We start from the raw sequence: 13,904 nt of genomic DNA on the forward strand, positions 1-13,904 counted from the left end.
GAAAATACAAAAAGAAAACACAGATACAAAATTGCTCCATTTTACCTGCTATTATGAATGTTTTAAAAGAGTGCATTGTCATGCTAGTACTAATACATTTTATTGCATTTAATACTGAGCAGATCAGTTTTAATAATAATAATTTCCAGCTTGTCCATCTCCACTTAGCCTTCCCATCTTTTGCATTAGATATTGTTTCATATATGTGGTCTTTTTTTTTTTTTGTCTTCCCATCATTCATCTCTGGTCATTTTTCCAGCAACGTTTCTATTTGAAGCTGGTTGGGAAGCACAGTCCTGTTTCCACACACACAAAAAAATCATTACTTCTTAAGAATCACAAATCAAGATGAAATTCTGAAAGCTGCTGACTTCTTTTTAAATGGAAGTCTAGAAACTATAATTTTTAAAAAGGTAGAACATTCCAAGAGCTGAGTCCATGCTTCTGAAGCCTAGGCTACATCTATGCCTATGATGCCTGGCTCCTAAGTGGGTGGATGTTTGGACAGTGAGTTCCCAGGGGCTCTGAGCCTCCTAGTCCTTTTGCACCCTGCATTGCAGTGGCCTGGAAGGACTGAGGTCCAGGGATTCAGGAAGCCACAAGTTTGTGAAGAACCGATTGATGAAAACTCTGGGATCCTGCTGCCTAGGTCAACTGCCAAGGAATAACACCCACTTTCTAAAAAGGCCAAACAAGTGTCTACAGATCCCTAGAATATTTCAATTTTCAGAAGATTAGGTTTCTCCAACAGAAAAACTTCACAATGGAAAATGTCCAGCTGTCCTTCTCACCTTATTTGCATTTTTGCACAAAAGGCATGTATACACAAAATATGGCATTTCATCATGGCTCCAGCTTCCAACTTCACTGATCATACATTGACCTCTTCCCAATGCCAAATCTGCATTTACCTTTCTAGACAGTTTGGAAGCAAATTTTATTACAAGGTACATGAACCCTTCCAATTTCTGCAGTGGTCCTTGATTTAGATTATTTGTGTTTTGTACTAATATAAGGAAACTTGAGCTTTTCCTAGTCAAAACATTGTGAAGCAGGCATTCAGTAATCATAGTGACAGCTTGCTCTTCCCAAGAAATTCTTAGCTCATGTTATGTATCACAGGAAAGGGTATCATGCCCAGTCGTGCAAGGTGACAGCTTTACATTAAATTAAATGAAAGACCAAAAAAACCCCACAACACTTACCCCTTTACCAAACAAAATGAAATTAAATGAAATGAAACAAAAAGTGCAGTTTAAGAAGTAGAAAAGACCTGTTCAGTTTTCTTGTGTAGTTGCCATGTGTTTGTTCCTTGGCAGTAGAGTAATGAGTGTCCTTTGAAATAGAGAAGTTATGTCTTAGTATTACAGAACTGTGTTTTTCCCCTTGGTTTAGCACAAACTGAAATTTTTTATTGGTGTCAAACTTTCAAGACAGTATTGTACCTGGTTAATAAAGAAATTGTAACATATCAAACTGCTAAAACCTAAAAAAGACAAGTAGAAAAGGTTATAGATGAGGTAGACAGGGAACCGAAAAGCTGAAAACAAAAATGGGGGAGAGATGTGAAAGTTCTGGGGAGACCGACTGGTTATTTGAGTGGTCATATGCTGTCAGAATTGCTCATAATGTGAAAAGAGTCTACCTGATTGCTCCAGATTCTCATATTTTTACACTCCAAACTGATCATTTGCATATAGGACATCTAATTATGAAATACCTGGTGATACTTTTATTGTCTTCTATTTGATATAGCTGGAATAACATTCTCAGTGGCTTCAGTCTCATGCCCCTTTTACAGCATCAGAATTTATACTGCTTGCTTTGAATCAAATCTGTTCTGACATTGGACCCTTCCCTTGAAATAATACTTCATTATATGACTTCAGATATTTTACAGTGGGTTTTTTTTTGACTAATGCTCCCATGCAAGAGAAGGTGCAGTTGTAAGAAACTCATGCAAGTGAAAGAGCAGTTGTAGGAAAATAAGGTCTTCTAATTATCATTTAGCAATATTTTAAATTCTGGTGTTTGTTTATTTGTTTGTTTTTTGATTATTTTGGTTTTGGTTTTGATTTTTTTTTTTTTAATTTTATTAAATGATCTTGTATTTTCATCATTCTAGCAAAAGCTCAGTCTTAAAGAAAAGTGATACCACTTAATTTCTTCAGAGTTTTCATTATAGCCTCTAGTCCCTGGGGCTCTGGATATAGAAAATAAAAATACATTCGTTTCATGAGTCTGTCGCTAACATAAAAAAGTGCCATAGTCAGTTCAGGACTTCAGTATTTACATCTAGAAAGTAGAGAGCACGTGTACTTGCCTTTATAAAATATTTGAAGATCTAAAGTAATCAAATTGCAACAAGCTTAAGAGCAGAAGGTTCCCCTTGGGATTTATTTAACGGTAAAATTGTGCTCCAGTTACATTTTTCATTTTTCCTATGTGACTACATGTTGCTTTTCTCAGTTTTATTCACTTCTGCTATTCCAAGGTGAACCAAAATTTGCTTGCAATGCACTTTGAATTTTAAGTAAATTTTAAACTGCTAAATCCCAAAATAATGTATATCATTTGGATTTTCCCAGTAGAAATCTGAACACCTGCACAAACCCAGTTTTCCTTTAAAGTATAATATGGATTCCCCCAAACCAATATTTAACATCATATTTTGATGGAAAAATCTAGACAAGCATTAATATCACTAGATGTCACTTAACCGTCATTTCCTTTCCAAAGATTTTACTTAATTACTTTCCATTTGGTAAGACATTTGTATTTCATTAGTTTAGATTTCATCTCCAGATATGACTTTGTCTCTTACGATTGCTTTGCTTATCACCAACACCGTGTGCAAACTGGTCTGCTGCACACTTCAGTGTGGGGGAGCTTTTTCGGTCATTGCAAATAACTGTGTGTGGGGGCAGGTAAAGCCTTCTTGTGGGTTTGTTTTTACAAAGTATTCTGTTTTCACATACTCCAAGTAACATAAGAACCTCTATTTGTGGTAGCTTCATGCACTTTTTAAAATTAAAATACTAAAAACTCTCTCCATGTTGAGAATATGTAAAGAGACTATTCATTCCTGGATTTCTGAGAAACTTGCTTCAGGTTTCATATGTACCAAACTATGTGTTTTGCTGAAACTTTTTAGAGGCAGCAGAAAATGAATACGCAAGAGCAGAAAGGCAGCCATCACTATGCTTCTCATGTCCTAGTTTTCAACAAAAGCCAGACTGGCCTCTAAAGTCTGCTTTGAAGGGAGTATGCCAGCTCACAGTTGTCTATACACATCTGCCTAAGAGGGACAGAGGACCATCTATTCCAAAAAGCCTCTACCTTGAGGCTACTCAGTTAAGGAACTATCCTGGCCCTGTAGGAACAGCACAAGGAATCCAGCCATGCCACTGTGCAACACCTGGCAGGCTCTTCATGCACTGTGACAGCATCCAAGATCAGCCCTGGAGACCTCACTGCTGACTGGGAGACCGCCAGTGACAGCAGAGTGATCAAAAGGGGAGTTCACTCTCTGCAATGCAAGAGAAATTCCAGCATCACCTCTTACCTTCTCATTCCTGGCTCCCGGGCTTTCAGTTATATTATTCTATGTTGCCAATATTACAATATCTCATTTTTGTGCCATACTCTACCACCACCAAAAAAAATGACATGCTCCGGAATACATGGTGTTGCCACAGTTTATTTAGAAACAAACATCTGGTTTTAATGTCTTTCTTGCTCACACTCAAAGTGCATTTGTTCTGAATATAGTAGCTCAGCTTGCCTGAGTGCCATCATTTTAATGCATTGTTTCTGCCCAGAGAACCTTGTAACCACACACTGATTTGTCATCTATGTAGCATGGAGCATGCATTCTTTGCTTGATGGGATTATAATATAGCTGTGACTCTCACTAGTTCCCAGAGGTCAGATTTGCCATGTTTATTTTTGATCCCTATTTTTCTTGTCTGTCTGTGGCATATATGTAGCTTTTTCAATAAAAGCAAAACTTTCAAACTAATTATCTTTTACACAGCATTAATGTTTTCCCCTCCTGTTTAAGTTCTTAGTTATACCCTGGTTGCAGAAACTTAGTTACCCTTTAAACTTCACCAAAACTTCAGTCAATTCCTTCTCTGTTTCCATGGACCAAACCATTTACATCACATGCATAAGTTAGCCTGTTTCAGACAGTACTGGGAACACTTGTAGTTCTTGGAAATTAAGCTTTCACTACTACTAGACTTCACAAACATACTTACATTTCTTTTAAACCTGACCTTACTAGTGAGAGACTTCCTTAGTGTGAGCCCCTAATAGCCCAGCTAGTGTTTTGGTAAAGAATAGGCTCAAATAGGCTCAAATTTCTGAACTTCTAAGGGCATTATTTTAACAAAATACCTCCAGAATTGAATGAAGGGGTAACAGTCCATCTCAATCAAACATTAGTGACCACTTTTTAAAATGGTGTCAATGTGTTCTGAAAACATATATTTAGAAGTTGAAATGTAAGAGATCCAGAAAACTCATATTTAACCTTTAAGTCCTCAAGGAACTGGAACTCATTAAAGAACAGGTATTTGTGCATATACAGAAGGAGAAGGGAAATTGGTGCCTACTTCTTATTTGATCCAGCAGTTATTTGGAAGGGCTTCCGAGTATTTCAGTTCTCTAACAAGATTAATTCTGAGCATAGATACACGTCTATATTACATCATAGATACAATATAGAGGAAATATAATAAAACACAGTCAAGTTCTCTCAAAAACCTGGTTGGTGGTCACAGATGTAGATAAATACTTAGAAATCTGTGCCTTATTGCCTCTAAAACATCCCTGAAGTCCACTTGCTTTAATAGCTTCCAGATGTAATGTCAAGAATGGGGTATCCGTGAAGGAGGTCTATTTAATTTATAGCTTGAATATTTTCTTCTTCATGTTGTGGTACTACACGGAGATGAAATGCTATAAAAGGCCATGTATATTGAATTCCACAAGCTACTTGCAGAAAATGAGACCTGTGAAAACAATGCTTATGAGAAAAAAGAAATACAGGAGGGGTTTTAATCAGTCCTTTTGGATACAATGTGCTAGGATTCTTACTATTTTTACAGAGAGCTAAAGAAAATTGATAAGCAATGAGATATTAAATCTAACATAGATGTGGCACCGACCTTGGCATGAGTTTTCACTTTGGTGAATTACTATTTGAGAGGGCCTCTTATCCAGAAGTTTAATGATGATTTTTTGCTTATGCCAAGAGGCAGATGTATGGGTTTCATCCCCTTCTCTCTCAGAAGTTCCACATGGGCACAGCAAATTTTATAGCAATGAAGAAAAAGGAAAACACTTTTACACATTTGTTACAAACTTTGAACTTGTAGCAAGCAAGATCTCTTATATCAGCAAAGTCCACGCCGCTGCTTTTTCTTCAAAATGTTATGCATTTTATTGCCGATTTTCCCTTTTATTTTAAAATGGGTTTGCTATTAGGCAATAACAAAAAAGTTTCTGTATTGTCCTTTATGGAAGAAAAAAAGTAAAAGAAATATTAGAAGAACGACTGATCTTTTAAAAGCTATTCCTAGAACAACAACAGATCATTTCGGATTAAGGGTATTTTTGATGGAGAAAACAAGGCATACCAGGACAGTGTTTATACTGTTTAAGCAGTGTACTTATGCCTCAAATTACATCCCTCTGGGGAATCTATCTGTATCTATATTTTGTCTTTGCTCTGGTCCATCTCCATAGCAACATGTTTGTTCCTGCGGAGAATCTGGGTGAATAATTTCAAATTGAGCCTGAAATTTTTAAAACAAGGTTTCAGTTCTCTATAAAATAATTATGGACAAAAATGATTTTAAGAAACCTCAAAAAATAAACATACTTTTGCCCTTGTTTATTTTACCCTACTCTAGACATGGTTAAGTCTGAACAATCCTTTGATGTTTCTTTCCTGTGATGTTCAGGCTGGAAGCAGGCTTTTCCACATGACTTCAGCAGCTGTTATAAAATCTGGTGGAGAATTTTTCATTCCAATTTGAATGGCTCGCATACTGTATTCACTAATTATGTTGTTATATACACATATTCCAAGTTTTTAGTCAGAAACTGGGATCTTCACTTAAAAACTTCACTTAAAGAAACCCAACAAACAAAGATCTCAGGAGGATAGGGGGAAGAGAATAAGGCAAGATGACTTTAAAATTACTTTCAAAATAACGTAGGTAATTTTAGAGGTGGTCTTTAATTTATAGCCAGTATCACTTCCTGCTCATATTTGTAACTGTTCACTCTTTCACCTTGGGAAAGATTCTATGGCTGAGAACTATTTATTGCTACAAAATAAGAGCGTTAAAAATAGTTTTAAAAAAAATACTGCTCTTTAGCATTAACACTAATGAAGCAATTCTTTCTTCATTTTTTCAAATGTATGCACCCAGATAAATCTACAAAAAAGGGGAAGATATTTCCATCAGAATAAAATAATAAAAACAAAGAGGAAAAAAAACTGATGAAAAATTGTCCTTAATCATATAGTATGTTTTTGTATCATGAGTTTTCATAGACCAATAGGTCTTTTAAGTCTAGGAGTAAAATGATCCAGCTAGTTTTTCGCTTAAATAATTTCAGGAATTCTCGTGGACCTGCCAAATTTGTCTGACCAAAGTCAGCTTTCCTGAATTGCACAATTGCACTGAAAATCCTGTGTATAAGCTGGCATGAAAAGAAGGGGCCTTGTTTTGTTTAATTGCTCAGGTGGTGTCAGCTTATTGAATCCAGCTCAGAAAATGCCATTCATCCAACTTACCAGAATTACTGCTGTGAAGTTTGAACAGTTCTGCAATATTTAAGGCAGACTCAGCATATGTATCATCTGGAGGTAATGAGGCTTTCATTCTCTATGCCAGCTATTCAAGTCTTATATCTGATACTCAAAAAGTTTTCACAGATGGTCCATTCCAACCCACTCTTTTTCTGCTTCCACCGGGTTTGTATTTTTGTAAGCATTTCCCATCTGCCTGCTTTAAGATCTTCAAATAGGTGGAATATTCTGGTGAAAGGAATGAATACTTTTATTCTTTCTCCAAATTCCTTCCCAATGATGCCACATGCACATTAGAGCTGGCGCACCCATACTTTGAAAAGAAGCATGAAGTTAAGAAGCAAAATATGGACCTGTTTTATATAACAGTGAGTCACTGCTGCATTTCTAGACTACAGACAATAAAAGAGAAATGAAATGTCTATGATTTAATTGGCAGTAATAGGCAAAGGCTGTATAGAGACAGCATTACCTCTTTTAAACTACAAAAACATGTTTATTTACAGGATAGGTGCACTGCCATCAGCCAATGAAGACAGCTTTAAAAGTCTACGTGGTATAAGTAAACAATACAGACAATTATGGAAGTGGGTTCTGGATATCACTCAGAACAATACACTAGAATGTTAAAAAAATAGCTGAGAAACAGCTACTGAGTTAAAAAAAGATGGTATCATTCATTTTTAATAAAAGTATTAAAATATACATGTTCCTATTCTGCAAAGTAAAAAAAAAAAAAAAAAAAAAAAAAAGGCAGTACCTGTGACCATTTGTTGATAATCATTTAAACCCACCTTTCCTAGTTCAGCTGTGAAATAAAAAGAAAAATCAGCTCCTGCCTAAGTGAGATACCCAAAATTGTGTTGCTCAGTTTCAAGATACTTTGAATTCCAAGGCATTTTTTATAATTTGAGCTCAGTGTATAGCAGACTATATTAACCTGCAGAGTTCACTCATATTTGTAATTCAGTACTTCTGCTTGAAAAACCTATGAACACCTGCAGAAAGACAGAGGAGCATGTTCATCAGAATTAAAGGTACTGAACACAACTTTATTACTCAGGTTTATGCAGTTTTAGTGTTTTCTGTCCTAAAATTCAAGCTGATAAATATATCCTTCAGTGTAACATCTGTGTACCATCCCACAGTGAAACACATGGGCATTCATCAACTCTGTGCAATATAAATTTAAAAAAACAAGACAGTGAAGTACTGAAGAACGTTTTCTATGTCACATGAAGAAATAGGAGAATTAATATGCAAGTCAGGAATAAAACACTGAAATGTTGAGAAGAAAAAAACCTATCAGATTCATTTTAATAAATTAAAATGATCAGCAAGTGTTACATGCAGGTTTTTTTTAAAGCTGGTGGATAGATATTTCAATGAGATGTAACTAAAAGGCTAAAAGCCTCTTCCTGACAATATTTGGAGACTTGCCATCTAATAGCAAACAGTCATGGACAAATAAGTTCTTCTTTTCAAATCCAACACTGTCTCTAAGTGTGTGGAGACATCATAGGAAGCCCCTGGGAATACTGTCTGTGTTTTGGATCACATAACAACTAAATGACTTTAAACTGTGGTTGTACTGGAATCTGTGTCATACTAGGGGTTATATGAGGATACATAGGATAAAAGTTAAACAGCTAGTGAACTGAACAAAACGAACCATATTACTATTTATCCATTTTTGATACTGTATATATTTTGTATAGACTCATCTCATTCTAAATAAACACTACACTGTCCTCATGAAGGACACAGAGGCACGCTATGTTAGAATAGGTTATTTTCACAAATGTCTTTTCTATGTTAAAGAAGGTCAGGCCAGAGAAATATGTTTTGCACTTGAAAGAAAATATGGAAATATCTAAGGCATTTTAAAACATGTAGAAGGCGATTCCACTGCTCTTTTACATACATAAGTTTTGTTTTTAAAAAGTAAGAAGACTTTTACAGAGATGGAATAAGGGCACAATATATCATACCATACATGTAGGACACAGACTGCCATTCCCACTCACCAAAACAGTAAGCCAGAAGTTAAGGCGCCTCCCCAGAATTTGAAGCTTGTTAATCCAGGGAGTGCCTTAACTAATACATTAGCTTTTCCATCTTGAGTTGGAGAACTTTTCCCCATGACAATGTATCCAAGCCTATGAATTGTCAGAAAATGTTCTGGTTTCAAAAGAGGAAAACAAAAATTATTGTTAAAATCTTTTTTGCTGGCTCTACAGACAATTATAACATTTACATTTCACACTAAATATAGATACACTCATTCCCATTAAAAAAAAGATCCCTTACATGCACCCTTATATGTGGGAGATTTGAGGGATATTCTTGAGGTTGTTGTGCGGATGTGTTTCTACTAGATAGAGATTTATTTCTGAACTAGCCAAAGGAATCTCAAGGCCAGGCCAAAGGCTGAAAAACAGCACCCTGAAAAAACAGCAGTGAGGCTGGGGCACGTGGACAGCTCGTGAACATGGACAATATCCAATCAGCTAATGCATGCTTGGAGTGTGGACGTGTGATCAGGAAATAACTGCGTATATAAGGAGGCTTGTTTCTGTAATAAATGGCTTCGCTTGAATTCATATTGGATTGTGTGGAGTCCATGATTTTTCGCCCTTGCACTTATACACACACACATATATTTTACATGACATATGCAGAAAAAGACATAACAAAAAGTGTTAACAAAATAACAAAGTTACCTAAATATAAATTATGTCCCTGCCAAAATTCCCTGAAGTCTACACATTGCATTGAGTAGGCTACAGGTCATGCCTTTCTCCATGACAGTTCTTCCTAAGCAGCTATTCCTGAAAAGGCGTTCATGGAGATGTAGACATAATTTGTGCTTTTTATATTTCATCTCATCTTCTGTGGCTCTGGCCCTCCATTGTGTTTCTATTTAGAGAGTAAAAACACTTCTGCTTTAGTGTTTCTCTCTGTTTAATGCTGTTGTATTGCAGTCTATGGGTGTTGCCTAATTTGAAAGCCTTGGCCACTTAAAACGCGGCTGTGAGCAGCAGTTGCTAAGAAACTACAACTTAACTGCTTTCAAATACAGTTCTACTAAAGTGCAATTACTCACACCTGCTATTATTATTTATATGAGCTAATGTGTAATTCCTTCTTCACCACACTGGACACGTCCTCTCCTACCTCCCATTGCACTAAGCCCTGTCTTTCCAGCAACTTGTGAGATCATCTCATCTAGACAAACATTTTAAAACCACCCCTATATCCTGAATATTTCCCAAGCAGGGGAATGTGTCACTAAACTTAGTGTAGCTCAGCACAAGACAGAGCATAAATGCCCAGCAGGTCACTGTCATTTAGAAAACCACTATTACGAGGTAGAGCCTCCAATGAAATTTTACCTCTGGAGAGACTGAACAGCTGAATAGGAGGTGCACGGACATTTTTAAATTGAAGAAATCTTTTTTGCAGTAATAAAATATTTAACTAAAAAGTAAGTGGACCATTTAGTAACTCTGCTTCTATTAAGTCAGCCTCTAATATTTTGTTATATGAACAAAATGCCAGTAATAAGCAATATACATTTGAGAGGAATGGGTGTCTTTTGAGTTGAAGACTTTTGTCTTAACCTTTCTTTATCATGTAAACATCTATCGGTGTCTCTTGAATAACGAGGGTATCTTTTATAGTATCTTGGCTGTATTCCACATCAGCTCAGACCATTGTGTTTACTAAGTAATTTCAACTATGTGAATTAGATGCTTTATTCTTTGCTTCCTGGAGATGAATGCAGACACCTTGTAGCCAATCAAGCAAAGACTTGAATAAGAGATCAGTTTTGAGCAGATAATGGAAGTGAACAATTAAAATGCAAAGAATTTGTAAAGCTTGATGCCTGGCCTTTTTATGCAACAGGAGGTGAATCAGCATGCAGCAACACAGGGTAGTAGGGGGATAACAACATTAAGAAAAGCATGGCACCTCTCCATAGGTGGGAAAAGTCAGGCTTACTTACCTCTTTGCTTCCACTCTGCTGTCACTCAGAGCTAACTAGACATAAACTAGTTAACGGTATCTGCAGAGAGGAAGATGTATCAGCCCCAGACCAGTTGTGTGTTCAAACATCCCTAATCTTCTGGAGAGCCCTTTGCTTGTACCCGAAGACTCAGAAATACTGGAAATGGGGCTTGCATATGTCTCCCATCATTCACATAGGTTCACACACAATAGAGAATGTGAGAGAAAACAAGAGAAGGGGAGAAAACCCCAATCTTATCTAATAAATAGCCACACATCCAGACAGACTTTCTATATTTCCAAGCTGTTTGAAAGAAAGTTATATTTTCTAGTGCAAATCTCAATGTAAACCCATGTTGTTAGTCATTGAATCACTAGTCATTTAAGTTAAACTACTTTATTTTTAACATCTGGTTTGTAATCAGAGTACAATTACTTGTCTCAATGCTGTGTTTGGATATCTGTTCTCCATGTATATAGGTTTCTGACACCATGATGTTGAAATACTTCTGTGGTATAGTGAGACAATACATGCTGCATTAGACTGCAGAGGTAAACAATGAGATTTGTAGCCGCATGTAATTGTTAATTACACAAAGAAAAGCTTTGGGAATGGTACAGTAAACAGATGGTTATTTGTAAATCTCTCATTTTCTGGTTTTGAATCCTAAAACACATAATACAAATGTGGTCATGTTTTCTTGCATGAAAATGACAGTAAGTTTTACATATATATATATATATATATATATATATATACACATATGAAGAAAAAAGAGTAAGTTCTATATCCAAACATGTCATTGTGCAGTTATTTGTAAAGACAAAGAGACAAAGATGCACTTTCTTCCCTAAAAGAAAGTCTCTAGAGTCTACAGTTTCTTTCAAATAGTTTTATCTTCATTAACAAATATTTTGACATCTCTAGATCACTTAATAACATATCGTAATAATATATTCGAGCAGAACTTCAAAACATTTACTGCATAACTACAGCAAACTAACCTCATGATTTTGACAAGTCCTTTTTACGACTGAAAAAAAAAAAAAAATCACAAAGCTCTGTTTCAAAGTGATATGGGGATAATAAGCCTGAAGGTATCATTTGAATGACCACCTTTGGAGACACATTGTCTCATGGCATGCCCCATATTGCCCAGGACACTTGCAGAGACATTTCAGTGCCAGGGCGGCACAGGGGCCAGCAGCCCCTGCCGCCCTGCTGTGATGGGCCATGGGGCAGAGGAGGTACATGCCAATGGACCACCAAGTGTTTCCAACCTCCAGTTCCAGACACACATTATAATTCACAATCTGAATGCAACACAAAAGCACTAGATTGATTGCCATTTTTTTAACAGATTTATCAATAAGTGTTAGATGTTAGGCGTTAGGTTGTGCCTTTAAGACTACTTTGAAGGAGACAGCGGGTGGCAGAAGGGCAACAGACTACAGAGAGAGTTCCCAGGTGCATTCCTATATATCCAGACATATCAAGCTCTTTAAAAATTGTTTCACCTGTGTGAAATTTCTTCAGCTTTACTTTTGGATGGATTAGAAATTCATTCTTCATCATAACCCCTTTGCCACCTGAAGCAGAGACCATAAACCACACAACTAATAAATCTAGGGATTCAAACAGTAGCCCTTGGCTGCCACCTAAAGGTTTGATACACTCTTTTGGAGGAATACTATCAGAGTCCATTCCTGTGTTTGGAATGGAGAAATGCTTGCCTACTATTGTTACAGGCAGCCCCTACAGCCACTATTGCTGAAAGAGATTAAAGGAGAAAAAAATGCTCTGGAAAAAAAAAAATAAAAAAAAAAACAAAAACAAACAAACAAACAAAACAAAATGAACAAAAAAAAAAAAAAAAAAAAAAAACTATTAGTCCAACAGTGCTCCAGAAAGGATGATTTCTTCTCTCTGCATATACTTTGGATTTGAAAGCCAAACTGAAAAATGGGAAAAAAAATGTATACATTACTTGGTTTTGGTATATAAGAAAGCCGGAAGAAAAGAAACAATATAAAAGAAAGCATAAACTACTCAACAATGGATTGCTCAGGAGCAAAAGGGAGTGGTGTGGCCAGCCACCATCTGGGTAACACAACAGGGACAGCAGGCAGGTTGTGCAGGTCTCATGCTCTCCACAGAGGAGAGATTTCTCTCTCCGGGCACTCTTCAGAAATTCAAGCTACCTGAAAATAGTAGGAGCTCAGATGAGAAAGAAAACCCTAGCCACTGACTCCTTTTTGCACCAACAGACAGAATTCTGCCTCAACACTCTATCTAGCACTGTATCTAGCTACCTCTATCTCTAATTTTCATCAATTAACTCAAAATCATTCTTATACCCAGTGTCTGTACTAGATAGGCAATACTGACTTCTTTCACAGATAGTTTGAATCTACTACAAATTTTTCAATTGCAATGAACTACTAATTTTACATAATGAAATAACATGTTGGGAAACCTTTTTCAAATGTATCTGTGTATCTAGAATTCATAACATTATAAAATGAATGTAATGTTTTCATCCTTACATAAGTGGAACTTATCCAAACGTTTTGGTAGGCAATAGAACATAGAGTGAGGATCTGAATAAGGAGAAAGAGGGTTCTGAAGTGATGCGGCCATGTAGTATAAATGTAAAACTACCAGAGAATCAACCTACAGTTTGAAATGAAGTTGTACTCAACTTTTTAGTGATAAAGTAATATTAATGCACATTCTTTTTAGCATTTCTGTGATATGTTTATCATGTATGTCTTACATCCTGGAACACAAACAGCAAACAAAAGAACAAATTAGACAAGAGATATTTCAAGAGAAAAGAACAACTATACTATCATAGGCTCAAAGAATTTCTAGGCAACAAAGAAGCATATTTCTTCCGGTTTTGATTTTGAAGTCTAACCCTGATTTATACATCCAACTCCATTTTGACTCCAAACAGGATCTGATCTGTTTTATTTTCAGTTTATCCTCTCCTGCTACAGGAATTACATACACCTCTCATGTTCTTATAGGGAAGGGGCCTGACCAACTGACAACAGCGCA

The 13,904-nt window shown here is 36.3% G+C and overlaps 1 long non-coding RNA gene across 1 annotated transcript; it reads right to left on the minus strand.

Annotated features, from left to right (window-relative positions):
* Positions 1-3,300: 3,300 nt before the first annotated feature.
* LOC110365067 (uncharacterized) lies at positions 3,301-9,240 on the minus strand. The gene is made up of 3 exons (XR_010470066.1): positions 8,857-9,240; positions 5,175-7,057; positions 3,301-5,018 (listed from the first exon to the last, which is right to left on the minus strand). It is a non-coding gene; the product is annotated as an uncharacterized LOC110365067 (long non-coding RNA).
* Between the last annotated feature and the right edge of the window lie 4,664 nt (positions 9,241-13,904).

The sequence above is a fragment of the Columba livia genome, chromosome 2 (assembly GCF_036013475.1).
Source record: "Columba livia isolate bColLiv1 breed racing homer chromosome 2, bColLiv1.pat.W.v2, whole genome shotgun sequence".
Lineage (NCBI taxonomy): Eukaryota > Metazoa > Chordata > Aves > Columbiformes > Columbidae > Columba > Columba livia.